Source organism: Akebia trifoliata, chromosome 7 (assembly GCF_017979445.1).
Source record: "Akebia trifoliata isolate Shusen 1 chromosome 7, ASM1797944v1, whole genome shotgun sequence".
NCBI lineage: Eukaryota > Viridiplantae > Streptophyta > Magnoliopsida > Ranunculales > Lardizabalaceae > Akebia > Akebia trifoliata.
This window is the reverse complement of record NC_141381.1, coordinates 20,173,691-20,180,785: the sequence shown is the minus strand read 5'-3', so window position 1 is coordinate 20,180,785 and position 7,095 is coordinate 20,173,691.

Below are 7,095 nucleotides of genomic sequence, written 5' to 3'. Positions count from 1 at the left end.
ATGGCTGAGTTATTAAAGCAACAACAACAAATCTAGACCAACTAGAACTAGTCTCAGATCAATCAAGTAATACGCAAGCAATTAGCAAACTAGAGGTTTAGTTGGGTCAATTAGCTTCATCTTTAGGGGAGAAAAACAAAGGACAATTTTCTAGTCAAACAGTGCCCAATCTAGGAGGAACTGTCCCCAAGGGACAGTATGAAATAACAAGTCAAGCAGGTTCCTCTAATTCTGTTCAAGCCATCCGCACCTTACGATTCGATAACTTGGTGGACAATAAAGTAGACATGCCTGAGGAAGTTCTACCAAATGGAACAACCTCCAATGTACCTTCCACAGATATAGATGACCAGTCCAAGGAAACATCCCTACCACTCGAAAGTCAAATAATCATTCCCAAAGTCCCATTTCCACATATACTTATAGACAACGAAAAAGAAAAACAATTGGAAGGAATTTTATAAGTTTTCAAAAACTTTCATATCAATATTCCCTTCCTTGACGCAATCTATCAGATTTCCTCATATGTCAAATTTCTCAAAAATCTTACGACTATGAAAGGCAGAACTCATATGCCAAGAGAGGTTATGATGACAGCCCAATCTTCCTGTCTGATTCAGCAGACAATCGTTCCTAAATTCAAGAACCCTGGCTATCCTACAATTTCTATACACATTGGAGACACGATGATTGAGAAATGTCTATTAGATTTCAAGGCTAGTGTGAATCTTCTTCCCTTCTTTGTTTACCAACAACTAGGTTTGGGGGAACTTAAGCCTATTGATATACTTTGAGTCTAGCAGACAGACCAGTGAAGATTCCTAAGAGAATATTGGAGGATGTGATCATTAAACTCAAAGATTTTTATTTTTCTACTGATTTTATGGTTCTTAACACTGAACTGGTCATTAACCTGAACACTCATGTTCCAATCAATCTAAGAAGGCCTTTTTTAGTCACTTCTGATGCAGTCATTAAGTGTCGCGATGGTATCATGACCCTAATATTTGGGGACATGAAGGTGAAAGCGCTCTCGATTCGCGGGGTGCGCAGATCTACTTTTGATCTTTTAGGTTGGGAGTCGCCACCTAGTTATTACAATCTAGGAATCGACCATCAACTCTAAAAATATAAAACAACTAATCTACCAAAAAAACTAAGTTCGGGGATCAAGTTATGGGGTTGGAAGGTGTTAGGCACCAACCCCGTCCGACAAACGTTGGTCTCTACTAATTTTCAAATAAAACTACATTGCTAACAAGACCTCAATAATAATAAATAAATAGTTATCTTTTTCGAACGCAACAGTTTTGTTCCCTCAAATCTGAACTCCTTGTACAGTATTCCTCGCTTCATTCTCTTGTCGGATCTGATTTCTGATCTCCCAGTTGAGGTATCTTCTTCTTGGATCTATGAGTTTTTTGATTTTTTTTTTATGAATTCTAAAATATTTTAGAAGGATTTTTGGGTGTTTTTTGAGTTAAAGTTGGGGTATAAATGTTAGGTAAGGAGTTGGGGCGTGAAAATTAGGATTTATGAGAGGCTAGGGAAACTTTTTGACCTACTTTTTCTAGGGTTTTTCCTTGGATAAGAAAATAGGTTGTAAGGACCCCCTATTTATAGATTTTTTTAAGTGCCTTTTAGATAGTGTTATTTAGATAGTGTTAATATTTAACTATAATTATTTTAGAGAGTTATTGTTTAATTATAATTGTTTTAGGTAGAGTTATATTTTAATTAGAATTGTTTTAAATTGAGTTATTATTTAATTAGGATTGTTATAAATAGAGTTATTATTTAATTAAAATTTTATTAGGATTTTGACTTTTAGTCTCACTTGATTGACTTTAGTCTTACTTGATTGACTATAGTCATGATTGATTGACTTAGAATATATTTTTGGAGAACCCCCCTTTATTATATCTTTAATTCTTTGGACCCCCAGATGGAGGGGTCTTTTAATAAATATTTAGGCAACCATCAATAATTTTGCCTGAGAGCCTGATTGATCGGTTTGTTTAGTTCAGATTTTTAAATTAATATTTCAATTGAAATTATTTAATGTTTTATTTATTAATTTCAGAATTTTAAATTTTTTTAATTGAAAAATTACCATTTTACCCCCGAAGAGAACTTTTGTGTTTCAAGTAGGTTTTTGATGTTCCAGGATATTTTAGAATTTATTTTTCGTAAGGAATTTAATGGAAATATTGATTTGTGTTATTTATGAATTTTTTGTGCGAAATAGTAGTGGACTTTATGAGGGGCATTTTCGTAATTTTATCAAATTTTGTGAAAATTGGCAAAATGATTTATTTGATTTCAATTTGTTATTTTATGTATTTGAATGGATTTTTCTAAGCATAATATAGGCTCTAGAGATGTTTTGAGGTTAGGGGTACTTTGATAATTTGATCATTTTTTAGTGATTTTTATCATAAAGTTTGGTTTTGTCTGCGAGATGATGATTTCTATATTTTTGAGGTTATATTTTCCTAGCGTAGTATGGTTTCTATAGTTTTGTTAGTTTTAAATACCTCATCTGAATTTCTGAAACATGTCTGGTAACAAAATAAAGCATTGGAATAAATATTCATCGTTGGAAACCATTGCAATCGGGTTAATGAGTTGATTAATCAAGGGAATGCAAAAATGGGATGTCTATAGATGCCCCTCTATGGCAGAGGATTGAAGCAAACTAGAATCTATTTTGGTAGATAGTGCGGTATCCGAATGCCAAAGCTAGTGACAGTTCATTTTACAGCCTAATTTAGCATTTCGTTAGGGTGTTCGGATCCTTGAGGGTAAAAACTCTCCCCGAACTAAAAGTTGTCAAGTCTTTGAGTACGAGCTTTCACTGATAGTGTAAGATCCTTCAATTTTAGAAAATTCTCCCTGAATAATGCAAAAGTGACGTGTGTGCAATAGTGTGATGCTTACTAAATAAAAATGTGTTAGGTCTTAGAGATCTTCTTTCTCTGACAATAATGATTCAAAATTTAGATGTGCTTATGCAACAAAAGCAATCATGACAAGGTTGAATAATGTAGGAACTTCGTTAAATCCTATTTGAAATTCTTTTTTAGAGTTCGAAAAAGTTTGAGTCTCGTTTATCGGACTCGAACCTATTATAGCCACGCTTCTCGGGTTAAATAACTTAAACAATCCTGTTAATTCAATATGATTCAAACAAAATTGGAGTTTCGTTTCTCGGACTCTGGTTAAGGTTTACGGGAACTTAAATAATCCTATTAAAATTGGAGTTTCGTTTCTTGGACTCAAACTAAGGTTTATAGGCACTTCAAAAAACCTATTCATTCTATGATTCAAAAAATGTTGGAGTCACGTTTCTCGGACTCGAACTTACTAAGTTATGTTTCTCGGACTTAAATTTATAGGAATTTAAACAATCCTATTAATTCATTCTATGATTCGAAAAAAAAGTTGGAGTCTCGTTTCTCGGGCTTAGATTTATAGGAACTTAAACAATCCTATTAATTCATTCTATAATTCAAAAAAAGTTGGAGTCTCATTTCTCGGACTCGAACTAAAATTTACAGGAATTTAAACAATCCTATTAAAGTTGGAGTCTCACTTCTCGAACTTGAACTAAAGTTTATAGGAACTTAAACAATCCTGTTAATTCCTTATATGATTCAAAAAAAAGTTTGAGTCTCGTTTCTCCGACTCGAACTCATTGGAGACACGCTTCTCAGGCTTGGATTAATTAAGGACTCGGTATTATCGAGCTCAAAGACCAGGAGATTAGGCCTTTATAAGATTTTCCTTTTTATCATGTAATTAAGAACAAAAATTTGGAATCATGAAGTCTTTCAACAATACCCCTAGTTTCAAGGTTGACTTTAATTAGAACTTGTCTATAAGACTTATGGAGTGGATTACGCTTGAAAAATATGAACTCTGATGTATGACAAATAGAAAAAATTGACATTCCTTTAAATTTAAGACTCTTAAGATTATCATATGTGCAATAAAGGATTGATCATTTTCTTTCGAATTTCTTTTGAAAAATGCTTGAGCCGGACTTAAAAAATCTTTATAAATATAAAAATAGAAGATCTTCATCTTCAAAGTGATTGATGATTCTACATATTTCATTAGCGAACATTTGAACAAGTAAACATACTCTTGAAGATCTTACAATGTTCAAGATGACTTCTGATTTTTTTGACTTCAACATTATCTTCGTCGGATGTGAGCTCTTGGCTGGAAAACAAATGTTGTGGCTTGAATGGTTCTGTCTTTCCTAGTTTCTACACAAGCTTCCTTCCAAATTTTTCTTTTTTATGGGATCTTTCCTCCCATTTGATGATGTCCTAATTTTTGTTTAGGTTGTCTTTCTAAGTTTTCAACCTAGCGGGCCTTTTCTTTTCTTTTTCTAAAGATGCCTTGATTTTTGCCTAGGTCGCATTTTCAGATTTTCAACCTAGTAGGCTTTCCTTTTTATGGTTATGCCCTAACTTTTGCCTAAGTTGCATTTTTGGGTTTTCGACTTAACGGGCTTATCTTTTTTCTCAATGATCTTGAATAACCAACTTGACAACTTCCTTTTGACTTTTTCTTCTCAATGGGATTTTTTCTTTTTTGTGTACCATAATTTTTGCTTAGGTCGCCTTTTCAGGTTTTCAACTTAGGGGTTCTCTTTTTTTCTTGATGATCTTGAATATTCAACTCGACAACTTCTTGATTCCTTGCACCTTAACCGAGTCAATTAGCACTCAAGAGAACTTAGTAGGTAGGCTTAGGACATAGTTTAGAAAGAAAAGGTATAAGGTTCGATTTCCCCAAAATGCCCCTAATTTAATATTCTCTTTTTTCTAATGCCTATAGTTTGACATTCTTTTTTGTAAATTCTTTTGACTTTTTTTTAAAAGCCCTTAATTTGGCATTCTTTTCTTTTCTATCAATTTTTTCTAATACCCCTAGTTTGGCATTTTCTTCTTTTGAACCTTTTAATAGGGGATTTTTCTTTTGGATGACACTTTTTTTAAGAGAATACATTTGTTTTGCGTCACCGGGCCTGAAGTATTTCTCAGGTTGCCTATGTATTCCAAATATTTCTATTCTCTTTTAGGATCAGGTCAAAACGTAGTTAATACTAAGATTCCCTCCCAAGGTTGGTCGGTATGGTTTAGAAAGAAGAGACTATTACTTTTATTTTTTTTAAAGGTTGCGAGGGGCTAAAGAATGTTATTTTTTTCTTTTTTTGGTAAGATAGGAAAATAGTTCGATCAAAGGAGGCCTCCTTTGGTGAATGATGCTCGACTTGGTCAAAATTTTAGGAATTTGATACTTGGATTGCTCTATCGAGTAAAGTCTTCTTCTACGAAATTGAGAATAAGTAATCTTCAATCTTCTTTTGAGAAGGAGTAATCTTTAGTCTTCTTTTGAGAAGGAGTAATCTTCAGTCTTGTTTTACGAAATTGAATGTAATTAAGTTATTTGTACTTGACATTGGCTCATTCAACCCTTTCGAAACTTCGAAGAAGATCTCATATTCTTTTGTGAATGAGAAGTCTTCTCCTTCTAGTGAAAAACTTTATGGATCCCTTCTTATGAGTCTTAGCACATTTATCGATGGTTTCAACTACATCATTCTTGATAATCTTTGAATTTGAAGTTTACCATCGATTTTATGCCTTGATCTATTTTGGCGCAATCTATCAATATATCATCATGAGACCATGTAGGAACGCTGTTGAATTTCTCAAGTAAGTTTATTTTTCTCTCATGTTCCCCTAAGAATAATGTAGTACTAATTTGTACTTCTTGAGTATATTCTTTAATTCTAATATTTATTAAATTTGATTAGTGAGCACTAAGTAAATCCTCATGTTAAATATTATGCTCAAATTATTATTACACGCATGATAATCAGAAACTTCTATATTTTATTAGAATTGAAAAACATAGACTGACAAACTCGACTAAAACTTGAAAGTTGAAGAGAGACTAACGTAATTGAAACAACTACCTAGATTTAAAGATTGACGAAAACTAGATTGAAACTAAAAGAAAACTAGGGACTATTATCTACAAAGAGAAATGTCCTTCTAGGTGAATGGATTATTTGGACTTGACATTGGTACTTTGACTAGACAATTATTTTGAAGGACCCAAAACGATACAGATGAGGGTTTAGAACGTTTAGAGGCACCTAAGATTAACTATCGATTCTGAAGGTTTGACTCTTAACCACATGATTAAAATTTTGATATAAGTTAGCCCTCCGATGGGAAATATCGAATCCAAATATACTATAAGTCTATAGTGACCAAGAAGGTGAGAAATGTTAGTCACGGGTTTGCCCCTGATTGGGATAAAACCTCTAATCAGACAAAATAATTTGACTTTAAGATCGAATCCTTTTGGTATAAAATAGTTTGAATCTTTGAAAGTGAAACCAATTAGTCCAACTAATTTGGTAATGATCAGTTTGATCCATTTATCAGTTAGGCCAACTAGTTTAATTAGTTCAAATTGATTGGTATATTTCACCGATTAGGTCGGACCAATATAGTGAGTTTAGTTTGAACAATTTGGATCAGTCCACCCACTTACCTGTTGGTTGGATTAAATATAGCAACTCGGAAACATCCACAGTCAGTTCAGGTCGTGACCTATAGGAATGCTTCTAGACTCTGGGTTTATTATGTACAATGCAATTTATTTGGCCACCCTTTCTCAAGTCCACCTATATACCTCTCGAGCATACTCAATCAGACGGTAAATGGTGACTTAGTTTGATATACCTTATAGGTGATAATCTAAGAATTCAACTCACTTCTTTGAAGCCAAAAACAGTTAGTTTAATCCTCAGATCAGAGGTGGCACGCGATACTTGAGCAAAGGCACTCTTAAATCACCTTTTTTCTAGAATAGACGTAGTCTATCCTCCTAGTACCATAGTACATTGGAGCAGGATCTTGCTTAGGCACTGGTTTTGACCAAGAAGTGCAATTGATGTACTTATATTATCTTTGATATACCTATGGGTACGAGTCAAGAGTTGTAGCTTTCATAAATGGTTTGGCATCCCACGAGGGGACCAACCATGTACTAGTACTACATTGG